This window comes from Cydia splendana, chromosome 14 (assembly GCF_910591565.1).
Source record: "Cydia splendana chromosome 14, ilCydSple1.2, whole genome shotgun sequence".
NCBI lineage: Eukaryota > Metazoa > Arthropoda > Insecta > Lepidoptera > Tortricidae > Cydia > Cydia splendana.
In genome coordinates, this window is record NC_085973.1 from 10,790,232 (window position 1) to 10,803,629 (window position 13,398).

Consider the following 13,398-nt stretch of genomic DNA (forward strand, 5'->3'; position numbering starts at 1 on the left):
TGATGTATTGCACGCGGTGCGGATTGTCACCTCCCCTCGCGTAGGGACACCATCATTATACCACCAGCATTTATACTAATTACAACTGCTCAAATCAAGTAGTTAAACGTTTTAAGGCTTTTTACAAGGTAGTCTATTTTTTATAATATCTGTTGTATTGCACGCGGTTCGGATTGTCACCTCGCGTAGGGATACCATCATTACAATATTTACAATCACCAACATTTATTCTAATTACAACTACTCAAATCGTAGTTAAACGTTTGAAGTTTTTGGTTAGACTAGTTGATTTTTATTTTATCGAATATAATGTAGGTCTGTACCTACTTACATCACGCGCCTCGCACAGCACATTGCCTCTCCCGCGAAGCGCGGTGGCGACACAATGATTGTTCCACTAATATTTTATAGTATGTAATTACAACAGCTAAAACGAGGTAGTTGAAAGTTTTAAGGCTTTTTGAATGCAAAACTAGTCTATTTTATGCAAATGCACGCCGTGCGCCTCGAATGCCTCGCTCCTTCCGTTAATTAATATTCCACTAATATTTACATTATAATTGCAAATTGCAAGTGCTGAAATGTGATAGTTAAATGTTTAGTAGTTGAGTTCGATTGCTGTTTTATTATAAAATTACGATTCCGTAACTCGTCGGACGCTAACTAATAAACGGGACAAAATAGGTAGAAGGGTTTGCTCGGGTATTACGAACGCTAAATTTAAATTACACACTTGGTTCTGAAGAAAAACTAGACATCATAATTCCTCCTCTTCTAGTTTTTCGAACTACAAATGTACCCGCATTGGTATTTTTTATTTACTTTAGTTTTTTATAAGGGTTTAAAAAAGTATTGTTTTAATTAAGTAAATTATTTTAATACATATTAAACAGGCTCTCAAACTTCAAGATCGAATCCTGGCTGCACTTGCATCGTGGTGGACACACAAGTTTACGGCGCAATAACTCGCGGCGGCACCAGGCGTCTCTCCGGACTTTTATTGTGATTTACGCGAACATAACCTTTGTGCCTTTTTAATTTTGCACGATCGGTTAGCGGTGATCGATGTCCGATTGATGCTGGGATTCTGTTGCTTCTGTTTGAGTCAGTTTTGGTAGTTGAGAACAAGTTGTTGAGAATGCGAGTCATCTGAGTCATGTTAGTTGCGGAAGTTTTGCGAAAAGTGAAGATAAGGTGCCACTAAGTACGTATTAAAATATTAATGTAAAGTAGATACCTACCGCATTTTTGGCTTCTATTCACGATGTTACATTGATCTTTCAAAAAATAATCAAAGGGACCGCTTTGCATTATGAACGATTACTAAGATAACGACCAGTAACATTTTAAAAGACGTAAAACGATCTAAAAACATCTCAAGCATTTATTGGAATTATTTTTATAACCGCGCTTGCATTTTTTCTATAAAATTTATTTAATTATCTCCGCCTCAGATCGAGCTAATTCTCATTATTAATGGTCGATTAAGATTGAATTTCATATAGACTAATGTTTTAAAATACGATTATGCAAATATTATTAGTTCTTAATAAACAGTTTAAATATTTGATGGGCTCCACACGCCGAGCGGCCGCCGGAGTGCTCAACTAATTACAATAAATACAACAACACATTTGAATCGATCACATCGAAAAGTTATTCGTATTATTTATCGAAACTAATAACCGTGATGTACGGTTATCGGTGTGTATTTTTTTATTTAAATGTATAATATAAACAGATATACGCGTTTGTTGGATATCCGTGGCGAGTCTCACACGATCGAGTATTATTTATGACGTTTATTGGAGCGCCTGCGCCGTATAAAGCATTTCCCGAGGCGACACAGCGCCGGGCCGGGGCCTATTCTACAATCTGATCGTTCTCATTCATTTCTACTTAAATTACAGATGTCGTGGATCTTAAATAGTCGTCCGAGTTAAACAAAACCTAGAATTGACATCGATACGTACCTAATACTGTTGATACCATATTAATGCTATTTATTTATGAGTGTAACCTAAGGTGTTGACAGATCGGTATTTTTTTTAATAACAACAGCATATATTTCATAGTCGTTTATACGGCAGGCAGTCGTTTAAAATAAAGGTATATATATTGAACTTGTTCTTAAATTCCCGAGAAACATTATGAATAAGTATTTCGATGAAAAGCCAATATAAGTACCTATGTAACCACAAGCCACAAAGTGATCAATATGGTTTCCAGAATAGAATCCCATGCTAAAGTAGTTATATTCCACTTACATAAAACTATATGCAAAATGATGATTCCGTGATCTGATTGAATATTCAAGAGACTTAGCTATATATTATGTAGGAACACAACTTTAAGATCAAAATGTGCAACACTGTTGCTGTAAGCACAGAAAAAGGGCGTAGGTATATTCGCTGCACCGATTTCTTATGAATAAAGGAAAGGGCTTTTCATTAAGGAAGGTAGTTATTTCAGAAAACTTGTAAAAGGCTCGACTGATCGCGTTCAAAATAATTTTCTTGGTAGATATTTTAATGAGGCTCATTTTCTTGAATTCCTTTTTTAATATTTGTTGGACGCACTAGAAAAAAGGTTTTAGGTAGGTAGTGGTACCTAATTAAAAAATATACCTAAAGGTAGGTACGTGGTTTCCGAGAAAAAATACTATAAGTCTACTGACGCTATTTTATAGATATATATCTCAAAATGTCTATACGGGTACAGACTGGCGGACATACCGTTTTCGCCTAATGGTTGTCGGATATTTTTTATGATCTTAGAAATAACAGGTCTTAAAGAAGACATTGGTTCTTAATTCTTACTGACAGAATAGTCTAGGAAACAAACACTTTATTAAAATGTAAGTCAAGTGCATCTTTTAAAATAATCCAACTAAAAGGTACCTACATAAGTGGAATACACCGGCTTGTTCGGCAGACTTATGTGGATAATTCACGTCAACAGTACACTTTATTAAGAGTTAGTTATGCGCTTCGTGATGATATCGACTACAATTAAATATTAATACGTGTTCTAAAGGTCGTAGGCGCACGATTTATCTCATTTTAATGGGTGTTTAGTAACAATTGTGTAAGCTAAAGGTGAGATGTGATTAATTTCCATTTGTGCTTTGGGGCATCGAAAGTTCAACGACTAAAATTCTTAACTGTTCGCTACACGGTTTTTAATCTGACTCTATTGCTAATAATTGTTCGTTTTTTTAGCATTTGAAAAAAGGTAAACAATCTTGATGTGTCTTTTAATTGAAAAATACGTTTTAACAATAAGTCACGGCAAATATAATATATATATATATATATATAATTATGAATCTAATAAGGTAAACGTACTAGTGCTCGACATGCTAATTCCCAATAGATGACACCATGCTGTCACCTCTATTTACAAGCTAAGCTTCAAGATGACATGTACTGTGACCGCGTCGAGCACCAGTACGTTTACCTTACGATTATTTATATTCTTCTGCTTTCATAAGTAGTTACCTAATAGTTACTGATTTTTAAAAAGCGTTTTTCAATTAAAAGACGTGACAAGATCGCTTACCTTCTGTATAATGCAAAAAAAACGAACTATAGTATGAAAAAAAAAATGTCTATTAAGTCTCTATTTGTAATTTTATTTTCTCCCGAAACCTACCTAGAGATTACATGAAAATGAATGCAGCAGGTAAATGCTTGAATAAATGGGAAATGTACCTAACTAGAACCTTCTACCTAAGTAGAAATAACAAAAATGGATAACAAGAACATAGTATCCTCCCATAATTCTACTACTAAAGTCAACGCGGTGGGTGTACCACAGGGCAGTATATTGGGACCCCTACTTTTCATATTATACATTAACGACCTCCCAGAAGTTACAAAATACAGCTGTACACTCTTTGCAGATGACCTATCCATTGTTATACCTTGTCATAATGCTGTTACATAAATGCTACAATTCTTGATGTTATAACATGGCTGCCCAAGAATAACTTAAGTATTAATATTAATAAAACTACTTACTTTTGTGCAGTTTATAAACAAAAACGGCCGTAAGCCAACATTAAGTGTAACGTACCAAGATCAAAATATAAAATAATCACTACATACTCCGTTCTTGGGAATCATTGTGGATCACAAATGCTCCTGGAATGAGCATATAGATAAATTGTGTAACAAAATAAATTCGTTTTCGTACGCTTTATGGCGACTAACAAAAATTTGTACCAAATTTGTTGCAGTTCAGGCGTATCATGGATATGTGAGCTCTCTACTTAGGTATGGTATTTTGCTCTGGCGAAACTCATATCATGTAACTCGAGTACTATTAGCACAAAAACAATGTGTCAGATGGATATGTAACGTGGGTATCTTAACGTCATGCAGACCGCTATACAAAAATTAAAACTATTGACTGTACCATGCCTATACATTTATGAAATTTGCTGATTTGTTAAATCTCAGCCCCAGCTTTTTAAAACGTGTAAAGACACGTATAGCTATCGTACAAGGTATCCTGATCGATTAGTAATGCCAGCAAGGAAAACAACACTGTATACTAGAAGCACCTATTGTATGTGTGTTTCTACACTCGCGTGCAAAAGTATTGCATCACTTTGCATTTTTTCGTCCGCACCCAATATATTTGTAAACTGGTTCATTTTGCTGAATTATTTTAATGTAATCATGTTCCTTGAAGTTTTAGCTTTACGAAAAGTAAAAAAACATGGAAATCGGCCCACTATTTTTCAAATTATCGGCATTTTCCTGATTTGTGAGCGGTTTCACGTTATCACGCGCACGAGTTGCGCTACCCTTGACCCCTATAAAACGGGGGTTAGAGAAGGGGTTGTTATCAGTCACTTATCAGAAGTCGATCTTTACATATCTCCGCGTATTTTCCCGTGAAGAAGACCTGGAAAAATGGAAACCACTGAAGCTGAAGTCCGCCAAATCGTCCAGCCCCTGCAAGCGGGGCGTAGCCAATGTTCAGTAGCTGCCAAGCTGAATTTAAGCCAATCCACAGTTTGCAGAGTTTACCAGAGGTTCCAGGGGACTGGATCCTTTACTTCAAGACCAAGAAGCGGCCGCAGAAAGGGTACATCAGAGAGGGACGACCGCTTCTTTGTCACAACATCTCTCCGAGATCGACACCAGACAAGCATTGCCATCCAGCAACGTCTGCGTGAGGTACGAGAAGTGGCTGCCAGTGAATAGACAATAAGAAGAAGACTTAAGAAAGCGAACTTGACACCCAGGAGGCCCGCAGCGGCGCCCAGATTGCTGGTGCGACACCGTACAGCCTAAAAAGAGTTTGCTGAAAATCACAAGAACTGGACCATTGAGCAATGTTCTCTTCTTGAAAGAGTGCAAATGTGGTTGAATGGGTGTGACCAAAGAGGAAAAGTCTACAGAAGGCCAGAAAAACAGTTTGTTCAATGTTACTTCTCTGAAAGGGTCGCCTGATGGCAATGGATCCGTAATGTGCTGGGGCGGCATTTCCTACGAGTCCTACGACGGGCGGACAGAGCTGGTTTTCGTGCCTGGCGGGGGCCGTGACAGTGGATTGATCGCTACCAAGTACATCACTGATATCCTGGAGGAACATGTTGTTCCTTATGCCGGTAATTTTGACGAGGGGTTCATCCTAATGCAGGATAATGCCCCGTGTCACACCGCTAGGGCCACCGCAGCCTACCTTCTCGAAGTGGGCATCGACACCATGGACTAGCCAGCGATGAGCCCGGACCTTAACCCCATTGAACACGTGTGGGACTACCTAAAAAGGAGGGTTCGGAAGCGGAATCCTGCCCTGGTCAATGTTGAGGAGCTGAAGGGAGCCTTGCTGGAGGAGTGGGACGCTATTCCTCATTATCACATTACAAAATTAATTAGGTCTATGAAAAACCACTTGGTTTGTAAAAGGAGGGCTGTGGGTGGCAATACCAAGTATTAATTTAATAATAATAATTGATATTGTATTAAAAAAATGACTTTTATTCTTAACTTTCCTGATTTAATTTTGGATCATTATGCGACTACTTTCAGTTTTCTGATTTTTTTTAGTCTTCAGATTCGAAATTTAATTGAATTTACCATTTTTCTAACGCGTTACATTATAAGCTTTCAGTTGATACCAAAATTTTCAGAATCGGGTATAGAATTGCAAAGATATTGGGTGCGGACGAAAAAATGCAAAGTGATGCAATACTTTTGCACGCGAGTGTATATACAATGCCTTACATGACGACATTAAGAATGTGCCAATAAGTGTTTTCAAGCGGAAACTCAGAAACTGGCTAGTGGAAAATAGTTTTTACTCCGTAAATGAATATTTTGATTATTTTAATAGGTGACGTTCTTAATTATTATTATTTTTATTTTTTTAACTTATCATTCTTATTAACTACTTTTATATTAACAGACATTCCAATTTGCAAAAATGCGACTTTGTAGTGTGTGTATATTTGACTTTGTAGCTATAAGAAATGTATTGACATATGTAGGTATTATGATTTGCATGGTAGTTTATAAATTTCGGAATATTTGTTTCCACCATATTTTGCATGCCAGATGTTGGTAAATTGTGTGAACTTGTAAATATCTTATAATTACTTCTATTATGTAACACTTTTTATGCAAAATAAAGACATTGATTGATTGATTGATTGATTAAAAAACTATTAAGTAAGTACCTACGTTAAATGGAAGATAATTGCGTTTAAAATTTATTATGATATATTAGCACGTACTTACATGCCTATAAGCAGTGTTGGCCGAAAGTTAATGCGAATTGAAAATGTTGGCCATTAACCATTATAAATTGAACCTTAAACCGTAACGGACGATTACAGATTACGGTTCAATTTATAATGGTTAATGGCCAGCATTTTCAATTTGGATTAACTTTCGGCCAACACTGCCTATAAGTTACCACAAAGTAAAATATATTACCTATTCAGAATTCGCTATCTTCCAACCCAGCCCTCCATCATGCCTCTTTAAAATCCACTTAAATCACTAAACGGCCTGTATCATATCGGAATCACAAGCATTACGCATTCAGAGAAAGCGCGTATCAAAAAAGTAGGTGTGTGAGTTTGAACGAAAAAAGTCAATTGATTGCCTCCTCGCGTACGTAAATATGTCCGCGCGATCTCATAAACTGTAAGCGGATATTTTAACAGCGTCGATATTTAATATTTATTATTTTATTCAATATTTATTGTGACACCGACACCCAATATTATGATCTTGTGATTTGTATTTTAGTCATGCTTTAGTGTTTAATATCACTTCTCGTGTAAGCTCATTGCTCACGATCTAAGGTGTTTATGCACTTTAATTATTACTAATTGAATTAATGGCGCGTGCTGCTATGTTTTGTTTTAATCGAATGGTGTATCTCCTGGCAACATGAGAATGTGTTGAATTTATGTTTTCAATTACAACTTCGGGCAAACTTTTCAATCGCCAAATTCATATCATTAGAGGAACTTTAATTACTTATTATTCTACCTTTAACATTTTTCTCATAACGTAACTTCCTGGTTTTTTTTCTGGCAGATACCTACCTAGTTTAAAAGACATTCTTAGAAACCCGATTCAACTAGATAGCTAGCCGATTCAGCTTGTTTTAGTCTCGCGATAGATTTAGTTTTGTTGTTCTTCTTGAGATAATGTACCTACTCAGACTCATGGTTTTTTTATTTTTTACACCAATTGAAAGTAAGATGGCGCTGTTCCTAACTTCCTAATAGAAAAAAAACCTGAATCGCACTATTAAGATTTTTCTCGGGATAATTACCATAGGCTCGTACAGCTTTATTGTTTGGGAATGAAACGCGTTAATGAAATTACCTTCAATATTTTACAGATGATCCGCCGGATAGGAACAGGAAACTAAACATTAAAGGGATATTATTCATATTATACATAGGTGCCTACTTTTAAAATATGTAGCACGTTTTGATATAGATACCTACTTATGAGTCAAATGCAATTTAGAATTACTTAATACTTTTGTTTTAGTTTTCGTTTCGTCTGCGCTTCTCTACTTGGGGACTTGACCTACTTATTTGTATGGGACATTAAAAAAAAGAATGCCCCTGCTCCTTCCTAACCTGACTTAAAAATTTATGAACGTCCTCCTATAAACAAATTTGGGACGTTTGTAGTACAAACTTTGTACATGTAGCGTTATTAAACGTTCCAGTCTGTCCAGTCACCAGCAAAATAAAAATACCTACATTTTATTTTATTTCAAGTTTTAGATAAAAATAGCTTAGTTAGGTACCTACCTACCAGGTACCAAGTGAGTGAACCGTTTTTAATATATTTATTACAAATAGGTATTTAACTAAATAGCTATTTAAACACTGTGTTTAGATTCCTAATGTTATGTTATGAGGTAAAATGTAAATGATAGAGTCGAATCATGCTAAGTTTTCATGTTTTTTTGTGCATTAGAAAAAGACGCGATCTTGACGTGTCTTTTAATTGAAAGACGCTTTTTAAAAATGAGTAACTATTACTTATGAAATGGGTTGGAAGGTCAGATGGCAGTCGCTTTCGTAAAAACTAGTGCCTACGCCAATTCTTGGGATTAGTTGTCAAGCGGACCCCAGGCTCCCATGAACTGTGGTAAAATGCCGGGACAACGCGAGGAAGATGATGAACTATTACTTTTGATAGCAAAATAATGTAAATAATCGTATATGATTCATAATTGTTACATATTTGCCGTGACTTATTTTTCAAAAGTGTTTTTCAATAAAAAGACACGACAAGATTGTATACCTTTTATCTAATGCTAAAAAAACGGACTTTAGTGCTACGTCAAGCACAGAGCTTTTAGGGATATTTATTTATTTATTTTTATTTATTTAGAAATTTAATTCAGGCAACAAGGCCCATATTACAAATACCTTACAGACTAACATACATATGTATTTTATAAACTTAAAACTAAACACTATTTAGTCGACAAAACGGCGTGGCTCCGTTGCATCGGCTGCTCTTGTGTCGGATTCGGAAGTTTGCCCCGGAACCTCCGAAACACCAATATGTAACTACCTATGCGTTTTTACTGCCAAGTTTTAGTGTCGCCGAAAACTATGGTGTCGCCTTAACAGACTCAGAACGGGGCATGGGCGCTGTAATTATTTCCTGAACAAGTGGGGATGGAAAGATTCAGGCTTGTGTGAATGCGGCGAGGACATCCAAACAATAGAACACATCATCGAACGCTGCCCTCTGCACTCATACACTGGAGCTAGAGAAGACCTGCTGCAACTCACACCCGATGCAACAGCGTGGCTCAACTGTTTAAATGTTGAGTTATAAACTTTTAGAATTGTATTCCTCGGACCCGTTTTATTATTTCGCGATAAAACTGTAAAATTGTATCTATGCCTATTTTGTAAAAACATGCCATACGATTAAATAAATACTGCCAAGTTTGTGCAAAGTTAGCGTTCAGAGTCTAGTGAGCTTCGGGCATTGTCCGACCGGATTCTCTGTTTGTTGACGCACTTATTTCAATCCCACGATAGCCTAATTGTGGCGCGTAACTCGGTGGACGACCCGAGACATTTACGACAGCACAAACAATGACAGACTTAATAAATCTTCCAATACTTGATTCCTTTTAACAACTGACTAAATTAGACTCTAAAACTTTAAGCATAAGAGCGTTAAAAGCGAAATAATCAAACCCAACTATACTAACATTTGATTTCCGGAAAGCTATCGAATCAAAGCTATTCTTACGCGAATGAGGAAGCCAAGGATTTCAGGATTGTGATAAACTGTTGTAATTTATAGATCTTTAAGTTTTAAATGTCCATCACAGTTAAGTGGAGATTTGTTGGTAGCTCTTGTCACGTGTGTATTTGGTGATTAGATTGATTGTTGTTTATTGGTATCTAGAGTCTGTTCGGAAAGAGAAGAGTCGTAGAATGTATTGGTTCCTATATATTCCACGACTCTTCTCTTTCTGCACAGAAAGTACCTGAGGTTGACTGAGGTATATAGCATGATGTTGATAATACGAACGTTTCCGAGAAAGTACTATGGAAAACAATTATGCACTAAATTCTGTAACAAAAACAGCAAAAAGTAAACAATATTTTTAACAAATTAAACACAAATATCTGGACAAGTACGGCTATGTATGATATTATCGTGAGGATACACATAATAGGTACCTACCATAGGTAGGTACCAACATACATATATTGAATTCTCTGAAGTAAACCTTACTCTTTAAATGAGCATACCGAGACAGCTGCTTTCAACGCTTAAACAGTCAGAACAGCGGGTAGCTGCAATATAAGACCTGCTACGACCAATCATTTATTCTAATTTAATAGCCATTGCTGCAAGGCTACTAATTGCATAGTGATTCTAATTCTCTATTAGGTGTGTCTGGCATTTATAGCGCTAAGAGTCGTAAGGTTTAATAGAATTTGCGACGTTAATAAACTCTACGCTGGCAATGAAAAGCGTTGATGAGAAAAGCTTTTACCTATACTATATAAAGGATGATTCATGTTACGTGCATGTTAGGACGGTAGGAATTCGTCTCGGCGCCTGCGTGTGTCAAGTCTGGATGTTACTGTACAGTAGGTTCAGCCAGCAGAGTTTCTGCTGCTTTCTGCTTTCAAAAGCTAATATTCTGAAAATTTCCTCTAATGCACAATTTTATTTTTGATCTAACCAATTACTTTTTTATCGAACGAGCGAGCGAAGCGAAGTGAAGTTCTTACATTCAACTTAGAACACACGGCTGGCTAGAGGCACGTCCCGGCATTTCGATGTTTTTAAGCTGAACTATCAGATGATAGTTTGATACACAATAACTAAAATAAATTCGTTCTAATTTAAATGAAATTGGGTGAACGTATAGTTGAGGGCATTATATTTTAGTCATTAAATTTTGAGCAGGCACGAACAAGAGATTATTGAGATAGAAGTTAAATCTTTAAAAAAAAAAAAGCAAAAACTTGATACCTACCTATACGTGATCCCGGGCTCGCAAACTCGCACAGCCATCTCGCTCAATGAGAGAAGTCTAACTCTAACGTCCGGACATACGAAAGCAGGATAAGTAGTAAGTTGCCTAGCAATATTAAACTTGCTAACCCACATCCGCAACAACATGACATAAGACTTATAACCTGATTAAGAAAATGTCAGTTAGAGACTAAACTAAAAAGAAAACAGAAAACAACCGAGCATTAACGAAGGTCTCCGTTTCAGCTTGGGAAAAATGCTTTCATATGTCCGGACGTTCTCCTCTAGGTCGCTATTCTCAACCGATTCTCGTGAAATTTTGTGAGCAGGTTCGATGAAAAACTTTTTTTATTATTTTTATTGGATTTTTTCAAAATGGCGGAGCCCTAAATTTATTCAGTTAAAAGTTATGCTAGAGCTACTAGTGTACAGATTGAAGCAGGTTTCAGTGGCGAATGTGGCGATAGAAGTCAATTCTCACTGGACTTGCCTTATTGATCGGAGTTAAGCAATTTGACCTACCTACAGTTATTGGGGAAATCGCAGGGTAAATTAGCTGCGACTTGCCGGGATATATTTAAAGTGTCATTCTATGGAACTTGCTAACTATATTGTAAACAAGTCACTAATTCAATTCATCATTCTTTGACAATTTCAATATGGCGGCTTGTTTACATATGTAGTTAGCAAGTTCCATAGAATGACACTTTACTAGGGTGTGCTCCCCGACTTTTTATATAAAAACAATACCAGAACCGGGAATTCTCAGTTCTCGCTACGTAAAATCAGGACCGGCGGGAGCATTTCTTACCTTATGGTTTCTTATGTAAGTACATAACTATAAATAAGTATACTTATATGATTGCCATACATACATATTACCTATATCATCTAAATACCTATTAGCTACGAGTAGGTAGCTATGTATAATATATTTAAGTCCTCCTGATAAGGATCAAAGGCTGTAGTACCTAGCTATAATCCCATTATAATCAATTGCATGAAACGTAACCATAATACTGCTGCACTTTGAATCCTACCCAATTGTAATAGAGTATAAAATGGATATAATTTGATTATGAGTTCAGTTCTTTTAGTTTTTGACTATAATGTGCGCACACGTGCATTCGTGCAATGGATGAAGGCACAGAGCTGCCTCTAAATCATTATTAGTCTAACGAATAAGAATGCTGCGATAATTCATGTAAGTAGCCATAATGCTTACTTTACGTAAAACCTATTTGATAATTTGCGTATGATATTAAATTTGTACTTATAAATTCGAGTTAATGCAGCAAAATATCGTGAGAAAAATTGTAGCGTGATGGTACCGTCTATGCGTCTATCTATTGTAATCAACGTAACATCGTATAATATCTAATAACAATGAATTTTCGGATTTTTATAGACTCGGAACTACGGTTGAAGCGAAAAAAATTAAACCCCTTATTAAACTTTTATTACCTATCGTAATAAAATGTTCTATATTTTATTATTATTTTGCATCAAATATTTAACAAACACGCAAGGAAACCTACAATTACATACTTAGGTACTTAGGTATTTAGAGGTAAAAAAAATATCCTGTCTTGGATGCTGACTCTGCCAGTAACAAAACGTTTTCTGGCCAGCTTTTGTGTCAGGCTCATCAACTTTTCGCGTCTACCTACGTAATATATTTTATGGAATTCACCCGTTTATGAAATGACTTGTACAGATATAAGTAATACAAGTTGCGTATAAAGAAAGTTTTCAAAAAATTCACGGAAAATTTACAAGAAATACCTCAAGAAAGTTTCGATTCATCAAATGGGAAATTTTGTTCCCTGGAGGAAATTGTGAGCAGCAGTTACTGTTACGGTTTTTCATATTAGAACTCTGATTATACGCTGGCTGTAACTTGTTTTTGGGGTGTTGTTATGTAGAGGCCACGGACCATTAGAATAGAACCGAGGACAGCAAAAATTAGACTCCCAGCTCTCCATACGTAGTGTATGTTGGTAAGTATCTTATACCTACAAGTAGGTGGTCGGTATTAAGTAAACAATATCGTAATGATTCGATCTATATCGGGTGAGGCCGATACACCGCAGGTGCTTACTGACAGTCAAAATAAACTCATCCGTAATCGATTTTAGAGCTTAAAAGCGATGTTATTTCGGTCAGTTTAGTTTGTCTATGAGATGGGCTTGTGAAGATAGATTACATTAAAATGTAGGTACCTACCTATATGTATGATATGATTGATAGGTGTAGTAATAAATCATTCCTACAATTTCTACATAAGAGTAGGTTACACAGAGCGTACATAATTGAGGTTAGGTACACGGAGTCCCCATACACCGACATGGCTACACACTGCAAAGCAAATGTAACTTTGTCA